The sequence below is a fragment of the Propithecus coquereli genome, unplaced genomic scaffold (assembly GCF_000956105.1).
Source record: "Propithecus coquereli isolate 6110/MARCELLA unplaced genomic scaffold, Pcoq_1.0 Scaffold7, whole genome shotgun sequence".
Classification (NCBI taxonomy): domain Eukaryota; kingdom Metazoa; phylum Chordata; class Mammalia; order Primates; family Indriidae; genus Propithecus; species Propithecus coquereli.
This window is the reverse complement of record NW_012153062.1, coordinates 524895-541932: the sequence shown is the minus strand read 5'-3', so window position 1 is coordinate 541932 and position 17038 is coordinate 524895.

The window sequence follows — 17038 nt, the reverse complement described above, 5'->3', positions numbered from 1 at the left end:
GCTGGGACTACAGGCATGCGCCACCATGCCTGGCTAATTTTTTATATGTATATTTTTAGTTGTCCAGCTAATTTCTTTCTATTTTTTTTAGTAGGGATGGAGTCTCACTCTTGCTCAGGCTGGTTTAGAACTCCTGAGCTCAAACGATCTGCCCACCGTGGCCTCCCAGAGTACTGGGATTACAGTTGTGAGCCACCATGCCCAGCCCTGTCCTCTGTTTTTATTCCTCCATCAGCAATTTCTAACCAAGCACTGCACCTCAAGCTTATAAATATGAACAAGACACCATTTCTGCATTTCAAGAGCTTGTAGACTGGTAAGGAAGAAAAAGATGAACAAAGAAGGTCATTTGATGTGGTAGGTATCAAGGTACAAGTTGGACACAAAGATGGGAGTGGTTTCCCTCTCTTAGATCCATTTTAGCCATTAGAAGCCACAAAATAGGAATTCTGGTCTTATATGAGGCCATTTGTAAGTTAGTAATCCATAATCAAGGCATAATTGTTATAATTGTTTGAATGTGACTCTCTCTTCAACTTTGATGGTCTTCTTGTCTTAGAAAAAGAATATATCATAAACTCTCCTTTATTCCAATGACTGCAGTCAACTAATCAAGGCAGGTTCTCTGCTGCTGTTGAACACACATAAAATTAAGGCAGATACTAAAAAAAAGAAAAAAGTAGAGATTTCTAAACAAACTGTCAGAAAACTAATCACTGCAGTGAAAAGACAAGTTAGTATAATATGTCTCAATATTTCTGAGCAATTAATCTCCAAAGCTGAATTCCTGAATTCAATATCAACTCTAGCTGGGCTCAAATAAGTGAATCATGAATTAATAGCCATAGGAGTATCCTTAAATTTTCACATAACCTAAAAGAAATCAAGTACAACAGATTTCAAGAATATCGGGTAAACAAGTATCAATCAGAGTATCAGAAGGAAATAAATGACATAATTAAAGGGTTTAATTAAAAATATTTGGGATGAAGGAACCATTTTCAGTTATGTGAACAGAACCAAACAACCAATAAGTGACAATAAAGCACAAAGGAACTATTAATAGTTACAGTGGCAAATCTTCACTACCCCAAAGCCTAAAGAGAAGATAAATTTGAGTATTGCCAAATGATGGTTCTAGGCTTCAGGTTGTAGAAACTGAGCATCTGTACAGAGCCTCTGTGCCCTTGGAGGTTAACACACCTTTTTGCTCTTTACCTGACTATACGCAATGCTATTTACCTTTTTGATAGCAGCTATTATGGGTTGAATTGTGTCTCCAAAATTCATATATTGAAGACCTAAACCCCTGTACTTCAGAATGTGACAATATTTTCAGTCTTTAAAATTTAGCCTGAGAGGGTTTTCAAGATGGCTGACCAGAGACATCAGCTGCCAGATCATCTCAGAAAGAAGGAAAAGTTTTAGATGAAAAAAAGAGCATAGCCTAGGTATAATTCTGAGGGAAAAGTGCCAGAACGTAACCAAAGATTTCACAGGAAGAAGTTGCAGAACAGAACAAGAAGGAGCAATATATCAGCTGAGATCCACCCCCGACAGAGTCTTAGATCCAGTGAGAAGGGTAGGTGGAGCAGTTTGTTTCTCCCTCCCTCACATCTGTGGCAGTCAGCAGGCTCCTGAGATGCTGGAGAGCCTTTCTACTCTCACAAACCCAAAAGCCACTGCCACCAGTAAACTGGGAGCTTCTTGAGGATAAAGCAACAGACTACCAGTCCCCTCAGGGTCACTTATTATGACCATAGAGCTGAGCTGAGACAGCAGGTGCCATATTGCTTCTCCACACACTGTGCACCTTTGTGCTCCCCAGGGAGCTTCAGCCCATGAGTTTTCATTTTGCTCATTCCCATACAAACATTTCCCAACTCCAGCCCAGACTATGGGAACCACAGGGGGCCAGTGGGTCCTGGGAGATCTGTGTGACCCCAGAGCTTAGACATTCTGGGCGGGCTGCCTTCTGAAAAGAGGGACCGAAATGACCAGAGTGCCAACTATCCTCCATTCAGACTCTTTGCCTCCCCTGCCCCTCCCTCACATGCTACAGCCCAGAGAGATGATTGAGCTGGGGCTCTCAGGAGTGGCTGTTTCCCCTCTGTTCCATGTGCCACACGGAAGCTCCCCACAGAGAGTGGGGCTCAAACCTTTCCTCTTAAAGACTTGCAGTGGACTAAGGGGTGCTCAGACTATGGAATCCCTGCTGACCAGCCCTCTCAGGTACTGCTTTCCCAGCTGACCCATCAGAACAGGGCACACCCCAAAGAAGAGGGTTATTAAACTTGCTTGAGTACCCCATGGGCAACTTGGGACCAGCACACTTCTCCCTGGCACAGTCAGGAACTGATCTTAAGGGACCCAGAGACTGGCCCGCCAGCCAGATCCTGTTCCCCCAGGACTCAATCATGTTTCTTGGGTGCACAGAGAGGAGATTAGTGCATTAATCTCAGGAAGCGATGGAGCCCATGTGGGCAGAACTAAAGAGAGTGCAGTGTGGGTCTCAGCCACAGCACACTCATGGAGCACCCCTCCCCTCACAAAAAAGCTGTACTCTCAGCCTGGGGTGGAATCCTGGACAAGGAAACTCCCAGCCCACAACACAATTGTTGGGGAACTCAGCTAGTTTGAACTCCTGCCTGCTGGTAGACCCCAAAACAAAAGCACAGAGCAGGGGAGAGGGAAGAAGAGCTAAACTCACTTCTGACAGGCAGATTCTGAATCTCAGATGGCCCTGTCCCCACAAGAAGACCTTCTGGCTTCATGGGGCCACATCAGCCCTTCCTTGGTGGCTCTCCCCAGTGGCCTGGGAGCAGACCTTTAATTCCTGCCAAGATAGCTACCTCACTGGCTTTGGAGGAACCTGAAGTCAGGCTCAATTGACCTAGCCCTGCCCAGCCTCATTTCCTCACCCTCCTCTGCTATGGTGGAGAATAAGCATTCACCTGGAAGTTCCAGGACCCTGCCCACAGCCTGGAGCAGTCAAGTGCTTCTCCTGAGGGACTACAGTTGGTCACAGGTCCCAAAAACAACACTTCAGGTGATTCCTTCTGCAAGTGCCACCTACTGAGAGGGAGGTCAATTTTTACAGCCTTTTACAAGATTTACTGACTCAATAATGTAGGGTGTGGTTGGACCTTATGCTACAAGCACTACCTACTATCTCAGAGATTAAACTGGGCATCCCAATATTATCCATGCCATTAAGAAGACCACAGGGCTGGGGAAAGAGAAAGGATTTCATAGAAATCCCTTCTCCCTCATCAACAAGAGACAATGAATTTGCACACACACATAGCTCACTAGCCACTACAGCCTACAAACAGCTAGCAACTAAGGATATCTATAACCAAGGCATCCATCCAGAACCTAAACCCCCATCAAAGCACCTACAAGAAAAGCCAAATGTTTTTACTGAACATATGCTACAGACACATCCTTATGCATAAGGTGGGGGGGAAGCCCCATCTAAACAAAAGTAAATCCAAAAACAAGAAGTGATAGCTGCTCCAGATGAGAAGGAATCAGTGCAAGAACTCTGAAAGCATGAAAATTCAGAGCAAAAGGACACCCACAAGGGGACACAACAGGTGTCTAGCAATGGATCCCAACTAAAATGAAAATACTGAAATGAGAGATAAAGAATTCGAAATATGGATTGCTAGGAAACTCAATGAAATCCAAGAGAAAATAGAAAACCAACTCAAAGAAACCAGAGAAACAACTCAGGAAATGAATGAAAAGTTTTTACTAAAAAAACAGGCATATTTAAAAAAACCAAACAATTTTTGGAAATGAAAAATACATTTAAGAAAAATACAAAACACAGTGGAAAGCTTTGAGAATAGACTAGACCAGGCAGAAGAAAGAATTTCAGAGCTTGAAGACAATTCTTTTGAGTTAACCCAATCAGTCAAAAATAAAGAACAAAGAATTTTTTGAAAATGAGCAAAGCCTATAAGAAATATGCGATTATGGAAAATAGCCAAATATAAGAATCATAGGCACACCTGAGGGTGAAGAACAAAATGCACAAGGGCTGTAAAATCTACTTGAGAGAATAATTGAGGAAAACTTCCCTGGTCTTACTAGAAATTTAGACACCCAGGTATGAGACAATCAGTGAACACCTGGGAGATTCACTGCAAAGAGGCAATCACTGAGATACATTGTCATAGGACTAGACAAAGTCACCATGAAGGAGGAATTCCTGCAAGCCGTGAGGCGAAAACATCAAGTAACTTACAAAGGAAAACACTTCAGGCTAACTACAGACTTCTCAGTGGAGTCCTTACAAGCCAGAATGCATTGGGGCCCCATCTTTTATGTTCTTAAACAGAACAACTTCCAGCCTAGAATTTATATCCTGTAAAACTAAGTTTCATATATGAATGATAAATAAAGACTTTTCCAGACAAGCAAACACTGAGGGAATTTGTGAAGACCAGACCTGCACTGCAGGAAATACTCAGAACTACATTATACATGGATCAGCACAATAGACACCCACCAGTATAAAACCACCCAAAAGCTAAGCTCAGAATTCATATAAAACAATAACACAAAAGGTAAAATAAATCAATAAGGTACTATCCAGCAGGATGAACGGAATATCATTCCACATTATCAATTCTACCAATCAAAATGAATGGTCTGAATGTCCCACTCAAAAGATGGATGGTTGAAAAAATACAGCCCAAAAATCTTCTGTCTCTAGGAAACATATTTAACCCATGAGGACTCACACAGACTCAAGGTGAAGGGATAGGAAAAAATATTCGATGCAAACAGAAACTAAAAGAAAGCAGGTGTAGCCATTCTTATATGATATAAAAGTGACTTTAAATCAAAAATAATTAAGAAAGACAAAGACAGTCATTATAAAATGGTAAAGGGAGCAATTCCACAAGAAGAGATAACAATCCTAAATATTTATTCACCTAACACAGGATCACCCAGATTCATAAAGCAAATTCTACTAGATCTAAGCAAAAATATAAACAGCAGCATCATAATTTCTGGGGCTTTTAAAACCCTACTGACAGAACTGGACAGATTAACCAAGCAAAAAATAAATAAAAAAAAAAACAGTGGACTTAAAGAGGACTCTTGAACAAATAGGCCTATCAGACATTTACAGAACATTCTACCCCAAAACTATGGAATGTGCATTCTTCTCATCAGCACATGGATAGAGCTTGAGCCCATCCTCCGAAGTGAGGTATCATAAGAATGGAAGAATAAGCACCACATGTACTCGCCATCAAATTGGTGCTAACTGATCAACACTAAGGTGTTCACACGGTAGTAATATTCATTGGGTGTCGGGGGAGAGGGTGGGTTAATTCAAAACTAATGGATACGGTGAGCATTGTATAGGGGAAGGGCATGCCTGTAATCCTGGCTTGGGTGAGGCAAGGTCATAACTTGTAACCAAAATGTTTGTACCCCCATAATATCCTGAAATAAAAAAAAACAACAACAACACTGGATTTAAACAGGACTCTTGAACAAATAGGCCTAACAGACATTTACAGAACATTCTACCTCAAAACTACTGAAAACGCATTCTTCTCATCACCACATGAAGCATTCTCCAAGACCTATCACATCTTAGGCAACAAAACATGCCTCAACAAATTAAAAAAAAAAAATAGAAATCATACCATATATGTTCTTGGACCACAGTGGAATAAAACTAGAAATCAATTCCAAAGAAATTCTCCAATCTACACAAAGAAATAAAAATTAAACAACCTGCTACTGAACAACTATTCGGTCAATAATGAAATTAAAATGGAAATCAAAAGAACTCATCAAACTGAATGACAAAGGATACACAAGCTACCAAAATCCATGTGATTCAGCAAAAGCAGTCCTATGGGAAAAATTCATAGCCTTAAAATACCTACAACAAAAAGGCAGAAAGATCACAAATGAATACCTAATGAAATATCTCAAGAAAGGAGAAAAGGAAAAGCAAATCAAACCCAAAGCAAGCAGAAGAAAAGAAATAACTAAGGTCACTGTGGTTTTGATTTGCATTTCTCTACACAATGAGATATCACCTAACCCCAGTGAGATTGGCCTCTATCAAAAAATCCCAAAACGGCAAATGCTGGCAAGGATGCAGAGAGACAGGAACACTCTTACACTGCTGGTGGGACTGCAAATTAGTGCAACCTCTGTGTAAAAGAATTTGGAGATACCTCAGAGAGCTAAAAATAGAAATACCATTCGATCCAGCAATAGCACTATTAGGTATCTACCCAAAGAGCACAAAACATTCTATGATAAAGACATCTGCACCCGAATGTTTATGGCAGCACAATTCACTACTGCAAGGATGTGGAAACAACCCAAGTGCCTGTCAATCCATGAGTGGATTATTAAAATTTGGTATATATATACAATGGAATATTACTCAATCATAAAAAACGACAGTGATCTAGCACCTCTTACACTTTCCTGGATTAAACTTAAGCCCATTATCCAAAGCGAGGCATCACAAGATCGGAAGAATGGGCTCCACTTGTACTCGCCATCAAATTGGTACTAACTGACCAACACTAGGGTGATCACATAGCAGTAATACTCTCCAGGGATTGGGGGATGGGGGGTAAACCTGCAACTAAAGGACACAGGGAGCATTGTAGGGGGAAGAGCATGCCTTTAACCCTCGCTTGGGTGAGGCAAAGACATAAAGTGTAACCATAATGTTTGTACCCTCATAATACCCTTGGGGGGGCGGGGGGAAACCTAAGAAAATACAAAGAATCAATGAAACAAAAAGGTGGTTCTTTCAAAAGATAAACGAAATTGATAAAAATATTGCTAGATTAACCAGGAATAGAAGAGAAAGAACCCAAATACCTCAATCAGAAATAAAAAAGGAGATATTACAGCTGATACCACAAAAATACAAAATATCATCTGAAAATAATAGGAAAATCTCTAAACACAGAAACTAGAAAATGAATGGGAAATGGACAAATTCCACGAAACACACAAGCTCCCAAGACTCAGTCAGGAAGAAATAGAACTCCTGAAAGACCAATAACAAGCAGCAAGATTGAATCAGTAATAAAATATCTTCCAACAAAAAAAAAAGCCCCGGACCAGATGCATTCACAGGTAAATTTTACCAGACCTGCAAAGAAGAACCAGTACCCATACTGCAGAAATTATTCCATAACATCGACAAGTGGGCACTCCTCCCCAACTCATTCTATGAAACCAGTGTCACCTTGATACCAAATCCAGGAAAGGACACAGCAAAAAAAGAAAACTACAGACCAATATCCCTTATGAATATAGATGCAAAAATCCTCAATAAAATACTAGCAAATCAAATTCAAAAGCACATCAAAAATAATAATAATAATAACTCAATGAGACCCTGGGCTATATCCCAGGGATGCAAGGATGGTTCAAAATAGTTAAATCAATAAATATGATTCAGCACGTAAACAGAAGCAAAAACAAAGACTGTATGATCATCTCAGTAGATGCAGAAAGAGCATTTGACAAAATCTAGCACCGTTTCAAGATAAAAATCCTCAACAAGCTAGACATAGAAAGAAAATATTTCAAAATTACAAAAGCCATATATGACAAACTCATAGCTGACATCATATTGAATGGGGAAAAGTTGAAAGCATTTCCCTTAAGAACTGGAACAAAACAAAGTTGGCCACTGTCACCACTTCTATTCAACATAGTGCTGGAAGTCCTAGCCAGAGCAACTGGGCAAGAGAAAGAAATAAAGGGCATCCAAATCTGGAAAGAGGAGGTCAAACTGTCACTTTTTGCTAATGATATGGTCTTATATCTAGAAAACCCCAAAGACTCCACCAAGAGACTCCTGGAATTGATAAACAAATTCAGCAAGTGTCAGGTTACAAAATCAATGTACACAAATCAGTAGCATTTCTAAACACCAGTAACAGTCAAGCTGAGAGTCAAATCAAAGACTCAATACCATTCACAATAACTACAAAGAAAACAAAGTATCAAATACCTAGGAATATACTTAACCAAGGAAGTGAAAGAGCTCTACAATGAGAACTATGGAACACTGAGGAAAGAAATCACAGATGACACAAATAGAAAAACATCTTATGCTCATGGATCGGCAGAATCAACATTGTTAAAATGTCTATACTACCCAAAGTGATTTACAGATTCAATGCAATCCCCGTCAAAATACCAACATCATATTTCACAGACCTGGAAAAAATAATCCTATGTTTTGTTTGAAAGCAGAAAAGGGACCAAATAGCCAAAGCAATCTTAAGCAAAAAGAACAACTCTGGAGGCATCACGTTACCACATTTCAAACTATACTGCAAGGCTACAGTAACCCAAGCAGCATGGTATTGGCACAGCAGTAGAGAACTAGACCAATGGAATAGAACAGAAAACCGAGATATAAAATCATCCACATACAGCCAACTGATCTTTGGCAAAGCAGGCAACAATATACACTGGGGAAAAGAAGCCCTACTCAATACATGGTGCTGGAAAATTGGATAGCCACAGGCAGAAGAATGAAAGAGGATCCATATCTCTTACCACTTACAAAAATTAATTCAAGATGGATAAAAGACTTAAATGTAAGAGATGTAACCATAAGGATTCTAGAAGAAAATGTAGGGAAAACTCTTCTAGATATTAGCCTATAATTTATGACTAAGACTTCAATGACAATTACAGCAACAACAAAAATAAATAAAGAGAAATTGAATTAAAAAGCTTCTGTGCAGCAGAACAAATAGACAACCTACAGAATGGGATAAAATATTTACAAACCATATATACGATAAAGGGTTGATACCCAGAATCTACAAAGAACTCAAACAAATCAGTAAGAAAAAAATGACAACCCTGTTAAAAAGTGGGGAAAAGACACGAACAGAAGTTTTTCAAGAAAAGATAGACAAAGGCTAACAAGCATATCAAAAAATGCTCAATGTCACTAATCATCAGGAAATGCAAATTAAAACCACAATGAAATATCACCTTACCCCTGTTTGAATGGCTTTTATTAAAAAGTCCAAAAACAATAGATGCTGGTGTGGATGCAGAGAGAAAGGAACTTACACACTGTTGGGGGGACTGTGAATTACTACAACCTCTATGGAAACATTATGCAGATTCCTCAAAGAACTAAAAGTAGATCTACCCTCAATTCAGCAATCCCACTACTGGGTATCTACCCAAAGGTAAAGAAGTCTTTTTTATCAAAAAGATACCTCCTGCACTTGAATGTTTATTTCAGCACAATTCACAGCTACAATGATGTGGAATCAACCCAAGTGCCATAAATTCATGAGTGGACTAATAAAATGTAGTATATGCACGCCATGGAGTACTACTCAGCTATTAAAAAACAATGAATTAATACCTTTTGCAACAATTTGGGTGGAACTGGAGACCATTCTCCTAAGTGAAGTATCTAAAGAATGGGAAAACAAACAGCACATGTACTTGCTATTAAATTGGAACTAACTGATGAGCACACATGTGCACAGAGGGAAGTAAAACACAGTGGAAATAAAGCAGTGAGGAGGGGGGAGGGGCAAAAACCTACCTAATGGGTATAATGAACACTATTTGAGCAATGGGCACACTTATAGCCCTGACTCAAGCCATGTAACAAATACATTTGTCCCCCCTTAATATTTTGAAATAAATAATAACAATAATCATGTTAAAGTGAAGACATTAGGTTGGGTCCTAATCCAATAAAACTGGTACAATACATCTCTGTTGTGGTCTTTATGGAAGCCCTAGCCAGCTAAAACAGTAAGTATTATCTGAGCCTTCGTAAGTCTCTGTGCTGGATTCATTTTCCCCAAAAAGTGTCTCATTTTCAGAGCCTGAATGATCGAAGTCAAAATATGAAGCACACTGCCACAAGTGGTGAGAAGGGAACAGATGGTAGAAATGGAGAACACTGGCTGCAGTCCTAGCTGGCGCACACAGAATAATCCTCTGTGGTTTGAGCAACTCTGTCACCCATCCTTAGAATTCCTCATTTGTAGAGGATAGTAGTAATATTTATTTACTATTGTTTGTTGTGAGAATTAAGCAAGATTATATTAATAAATACATAAACCTTAACTGTCATTTTTCTCATTCCTTTTAAGGGTCTCATCTTTCTACTATTTTTAGGAACGAAAGGTACATTGTTATTTCAGTTCCACTCATGAGTTGTGCATCCACAAGTTTCTTCTCAGCATGCTGTGCTCATACGCGATTCTTCTAGAGTGACAGTGGCTCACTGAAGACTTCTCTGCACCTAGGACTATTAGAGATGGTAGCTTACATACAGTGCTGTTCCTTTTAATGAGGACAAAGATATCGGAAAGGTGGGATTCTTGCTACTGCTCCATTTCTTTGTTCTCCACTCTATCATACACAGATGCATCCAAGTAACCAAAGAAAATTATAAACCCAGAATGTAAAAATATGTAAACTTTGTGCTAACACATAATTTCCTACAATTAAAGTAAAAAAGAATCAGCAAGTTAAATTCTTTACAAGAGCCATAATTGATGACCTCAGTTTCTCATTTTGCTTCTATTTAAGTCTCTTAAAAACATTTTTTTCATTTTTGTAATCTCTGTTGAGCAAATCTCTAACTCATCCCCTACTGATAGTAGCTAGTTTCACCCCATTCCATCTACCTTTTCTTAAGGTATAGGTGTTAGAATAATGCCCTGGGAATAGAGATTGTTAGAAGAATCTTTGGCGGGCTTTGGCTGCCCAATTCCACCAAGAAATTTAAATTTGGACCATTTTAGATTTCCCCATCAGAATGAGTTGCAGATAAGTGCCTTGATTCTTTCACTGGGGTACCTGTTGAAAATCTGCCCACCACCCTCCTCTCTCTATTGTCAATGTATTTCTGTTGAGATTTTACTTTTAGCCTCCATTTCCTTCCTAAGGACCACTATCTCGGTTTTCTTTCTCTTTTTTTATGCCTCTTCTTTGAGTTTTTCTGTCTCTTCTTCTCAGGCAGAACTTATTTTATTTCTTGGTTTTCAAGGATAAGAGTTTAGTCGCTTTCATTTTATTTGTGTCATAATTTTCCTTAAGTTTAGCCTTCATTTTTCTTTGGTTTATCATGTTTTTATCCCCCTGTATTTTTCTTTCCATCCCCCTCCAACCCACAAGAACCTTTACAAAGCTTCCAAGCTGGTCCCTTTCTGATTATACCTCAAGTTTAAAACAGAGATTTTTTTTTGAAGACAGCTGTTTGTCAAAAGGCTATGTGGAGACATCTTCACTGCCCTCTCATCTTAAAAAATATTCTAGTATTGAATTTAAGCATATATATTTTTCTAGATTATACCTAGCATGGTATGGATCTTATAATTTTTTCTTATCAAAATGCTGTCCCATCACAGTTTTTATTTTCCTACCTCTCTAATAATGTGTTCATTTCTTAACAAAGATTCTAGAATCTCAGCTAAAATTAAAACCCTTAAAAACTGTATCATCTGGCCGGGCGCGGTGGCTCACGCCTATAATCCTAGCACTCTGGGAGGCCGAGGCGGGAGGATTGTTTGAGCTCAGGAGTTCGAGACCAGCCTGAGCAAGAGCGAGACCCTGTCTCTACTAAAAATAGAAAGAAATTTATTGGACAGCTAAAAATATATAGAAAAAATTAACCGGGCATGGTGGCGCATGCCTGTAGTCCCAGCTACTCGGGAGGCTGAGGCAGGAGGATTGCTTGAGCCCAGGAGTTTGAGGTTGCTGTGAGCTAGGCTGACGCCACGGCACTCACTCTAGCCCGGGCAAAAAAGCGAGACTCTGTCTCAAAAAAAAAAAAAAAAAAAACTATATCATCATCACATTTAAACACTACAAAGTTAAGGAATACATGAAATGCATACACACATACATACACAATATAACAAAAATAGGATCTAAATGATTTTTATTTATAAAAAAGTAAATTATAATTATGATTAAGTAACTAGAATTAAATGTAAAAATTTCAAAATTCTAAATCAGTAAAGAATTTTCACATATTAGAACACAGGATTAATAATGAAGCCTATAGATTAATGAAGCCTATAGCCTATAGTGAAGCAGCCTCTCTCTAATCCTGATCTAATCAGTTAAGAAATATTTAGTCTTCCTTTCTGACAAATTTCATTGCCTGACAGAATTCTGTCAATAGTCATAATTTTTTTTCAATATGAACAGCAGTAGGTTTGACCTGATTTGATCAGAAATAATTTCTTTTAAAAAAAGCAATCAACATATTTAGCATAAATTTCCCTTGTAAATTTTATATCTTCCTATAGTCCTATACTACCACTTTGCTCCTAGGCTTATGTAATACTGTCTCTAATCACTAGTCTAACATTTGCACCAAAACTATTTAATGGATTAATGTTCATTTGTTTCCCTAGAATAACTAACCACCCATTATAAAATTTCTAATGCTGCTTTCCATTCTACTAACGAACTTAAAAATATGTCAAGAACAAGCTGAGAGAAATGAAGTTTCCTTCATTTTCTTTGGCATTTGATCACTTCCCACCTCTCCCAGCCGCACCCCTCACTGCTTTATGAATCACAGAAAAGATTTCTGCATGCTCTCTTGAAAAAAAAAAAAAATCTGGAAGAACAGGAAATTTTTTCACAACGTTTTTGCCTAAGTGCCAAATAACTGGAAGAGCTAGTCTCATCTTCAAATACCCAGAGCAGATCATGCTTTGTGGTGGCTAGCAGTCCTCCACAGAAATAGCCATCTGGCTATAGTCATACCTGTGACTCACACAGTACATAGTGACAATCACAATTCCTGAATCTACAACACATTTTAACCCATTTTGTGTATAACAGGTGTTCCACACTTACTGATCACTTCTTATTTCTCCTATTTCATTTGAAAAGGAAAGGAAAACGTCCAGGTAAACATGGCTATTGGATCACATATATTTAACTTCTCTCTCTTCCAAAACTCTAGTAAAGCAAATGTAGAAAAGGAAAAAGATATATTTACCCACAAAGACAAGGAAAATGGAAGAGAAAGTAACAGTAGATTAATATTTTAAATCATTTTATAAGTAAGAGAACAGATACTAGACGGTAACTATATTACTTTAAAAAAAAAGAAAGGGATAGAAGGAAGGAAGGAAGGAAGGAACCGAGGGAGAGAGGAAGGGAGGAAGGAATGAATTTGCAATCTAAGTACCTACAGAGGTATAAACCTAAAAAGAAGAAAATCCAAGAGGCTTAGCTCTTGAAGTCTGTAAGTACTTCAGTAGATAGGGGTAGGTTACACAAATGAAAGTAAGTGGCTTGTATTACAGAAGTATGTACATAGCTCATTTGTCCCCCCAATACCATCTCTCTGTGTGCAGGTACTGCTCGATCCCTCCCCCAGAAAATACAAGGGGTTTACATTTTGGAGAAATTTAACAAGAATGTTAGCCACAACAGAGGCAAGTTTAATGTGTAAGACTCAAAACAGGGGCATGTGAAAGTTTGACCTATAAGACCCTCAGCCTCCTTATTCCACATTTTTTTCAGAATACTGCAATTAGCTGATACAACCTTTCCCCTTTCTCAACCAAGCATAAAATTGGATAATTTTTCTCTGAAGAAAGGAAGAGTTCCATAGAAAATATTCCCACATTCTGACATTTGGAGATCTTACTTAAAGGGTTGACTTACTCCATGATTTTTCTAGAATATACCACTAGTCCAAAGCACTGTTCACCCACACAGTTTCTAATTAACACTTTAGCGTTTTCCAGTAAATGTTAATGAACAGCCAAATATCACTAAATATTTGTTAAAACTTCTGTATGAAAGATGGAGATCAAAATAAAACAAACAATAGAATATTATTCAGAGAAAACCCAAAACATTCAGAGGAAAATAAAATCTTTGAAAGAAAACTAAATTAAACTTCTCAGAGATAACATATTGCATCTATAAAACAGGAACAGAATTTATGAAAAAAGACTAATCTTAGAACAAGAAAGAATTCCTAAAAATTAAAAATATGATAAAGATAAAAATGTCTATCAAAAATTTAGAAGGCAAGAGTGAAAAAATCTCCTGGAAATTAGAAAAAAAGACAAATAAATGATCAGTAGAGAAAGAAAAAAAAGAAAGAGAAAGAAGAAGGAAAAAACAAGAATAAAAATCCTGGAGGTCCAATATAATGGGAAAAAATATTGAATAATACAAGAATATTTCTCAGAACTGAAGAATCTAAGACTATAATTTGAAAAAGTCCATTGAATGACAAGAAAATAATGAAAATAATTACATTAAGACATCATCATAAAATTTAAAAACAGCTTTCTGGGAAAAACAAGAAAGAGCGAAACAGGAATCAAATGGCATCAGTCTTCTCCATCATTAATTACCAGATGCCAGAGACAGTTGAACAAAATCCAAAAGTTCAACGTAGGATTGTATATCTCACCAAACAATCATGTAAGGTAAAATAGAATTACCATAGCAGTCCCACTTATGTGTGTATATCCAAAGGAATTGAAATGTGGAAAAGATATCTGCACTCCCATGTTCATTGTAGCATTATTCACAATATTCAAGATACAAAAGCAACCTAATGTCTGCCAGCAGGTGAATGGATAAAAAAAAGTAGTGTGTGTGTACAATAAAATACTATATAACCTCTAAAAGGAAGGAAATTCTGTCATTTGGAACATGAATAAACATAGAGGACATTATGTTAAGTGAAATAAGCCAGGCACAGAAAGACAAATTCTGCATGATCTCACTTACGCGTGGAATCTTAAAAAGCCAAACTTGTAGAAGCAGAGAGTAGGATGGTGGTTACCAGAGGCTGGGGGTGGGGGGATTGAGAAAGGAGAGATGTTGGACAAAGGATATAAAACTTCAGTTAGAGAGAAGAAATCAGTTGTAGTGGTCTATTGCACAGTATGGTGACCATAGTTAATAATAATGTACTTTATATTTCATAAAGAGTAGATTTTAAATGTCCTCACCACAAAAAAATAGTAGGTAGGTAAGATGATGAACATGCTAATTAGTTGCTTTAATATTCCACAGTGCATACGTATATCAAAAATTCACATTTTACCCCATATACAATTGTTTTTGTCAATTAAAAATAAAGGGAAAATAAAATAAAATATTTAATAAGTACTATACGCTAAGTATGTTTGAAGATATAGCACATGAAAAATGTTTCTTATTTCATAATGCTTAAGAGTACTGACAGTTATGCTTCAACAAATGAGGGAATAAACAAGAAAGAAGATATAGGATCCAAAACCGCAATTGTAACATACAGAAACACTGAAGGGAAGTATCAGGAGACTAGTTGTAACCAGGCCCAGAAATTAGTCCAGATCGGAGCAGGAAGCTGAAGGGTGGTAGGAGAGATATCACTAGAAATAGAATTGAGCTAAGTGCATTTGAAATGTTTGAGCATCTGGAAGAACTATTGTTAGAAATTTGACAGATCTCAGAACATTTGGGAGAAAATTACCCATTAGAACTTTAAAGAAAAACTAAGCAAATCAAAAAGGCAACTATTAAAACTTTCAGACAAAAAATAAATGAAAAAGTAGTTGCGTACATTCTTGACTCCATACTAATTTACATCCTAAAATAAATAAAATACGAGCACAAATCATTGGTTAATTTCTTATGCAACAAGAAGGTCATTGGTGACTTTGATGAGGAAAATGTTAGGGGCCAGCTGGTGAGAGGAGTTTGATTGGAGTAGGTTTGGAAGCAAACAGAAGAGGTACTGGAGAAGGCAAATGTAGGCAATGCTTTCCACGAGTTTCAGCAAACATTTGTCTTAGCATCACTAATGTCAAGATGTTAGTTGTTATGCAAATTGGAATTAACGCTTCAAAAAATTCTGAATATGTAAATTTATTTGGAAAACATATGTAAATTTATGCTTATATGTTCTTCAAAAGTAGATTCAGTTAAGAACTCTCACTACACACCAGCTCTCCCATCACTAAATTTTTAGTATCTCAATTTTAAGACTTAAGGTGCAGGATATGTAACAACTAAATAGAAAGAAAGAATCTTAATCTATGCTTATCTATTAATAGAAATTATTTATGAAGTTAGCTTTCCTTGTCCAGTGGAAACATTCTGGCCAAATTTCTTCATTCCACTGAGTCTAAATACTAAATAACGTCTATGATAGAAAATGAGGTGCTCCACTTGCCACTTTTCTGCCAAGCAATCAAAATGGTAAAATACAGATGGCAGGCTGTATTCTCACTTCAAACTGACACTGAGTGCACATAATAATGCACAATGTTGGGAATTCCTTCATTATTCAGATTGATCATTGCATCAGCGTTTTTAAAAGCTGTTTTTCTTTAAATATAAATGAAAGTTAGTCCTCGTGATAGGACTAGTCTCTATTCCAGTGGCTTCTAATGAACACCTGGCAATCATGAGTCATTCTTGTTACGCCCTGGACTAATGAGAAAGTAACCACACAACTTGATATGTCAAGAACCACTACCCAATGTATCAGTGGCATGAGGAATGTCATTCTGCTGAGATAAACCCAAGGGCTAGCATAATATATTCCCATAATTCTCCATGTTCTCAGGATCTCTTCTGCCCCTACTTCCCTGAAGAAAACACCCTTATCTGAAGTCCTGGCCTGTCTTCTTCTCAGACCTTTTGGGTAATGTTGCTCTAAAATTCATATAGCTGGGTAAGAGCCTTATTTTCACGAACTCCATTACTTACATCCTGTGTGCTGCAGTTTTTGAAGTGAGCCCATATTTCCCCAGTCTTCACACCATATCTGATCTATTTCTGAACCTTCTACTTGTCCCTACAGCTTACTTCCCCAATTAGATAGTCCAGTGCCTGGGTTCTAGTTCCTGAATTAGAGCTGGATGGAATCTCCAGGATCTCTTAGTGGCCTTAGTCTTGGCAATCCTATCCTTCAACCTTACCCTCTAGGGGCCACAGAACTGGCTGTGCTTTTCATACTTTCTATTCTAGCTTCATGCAATCT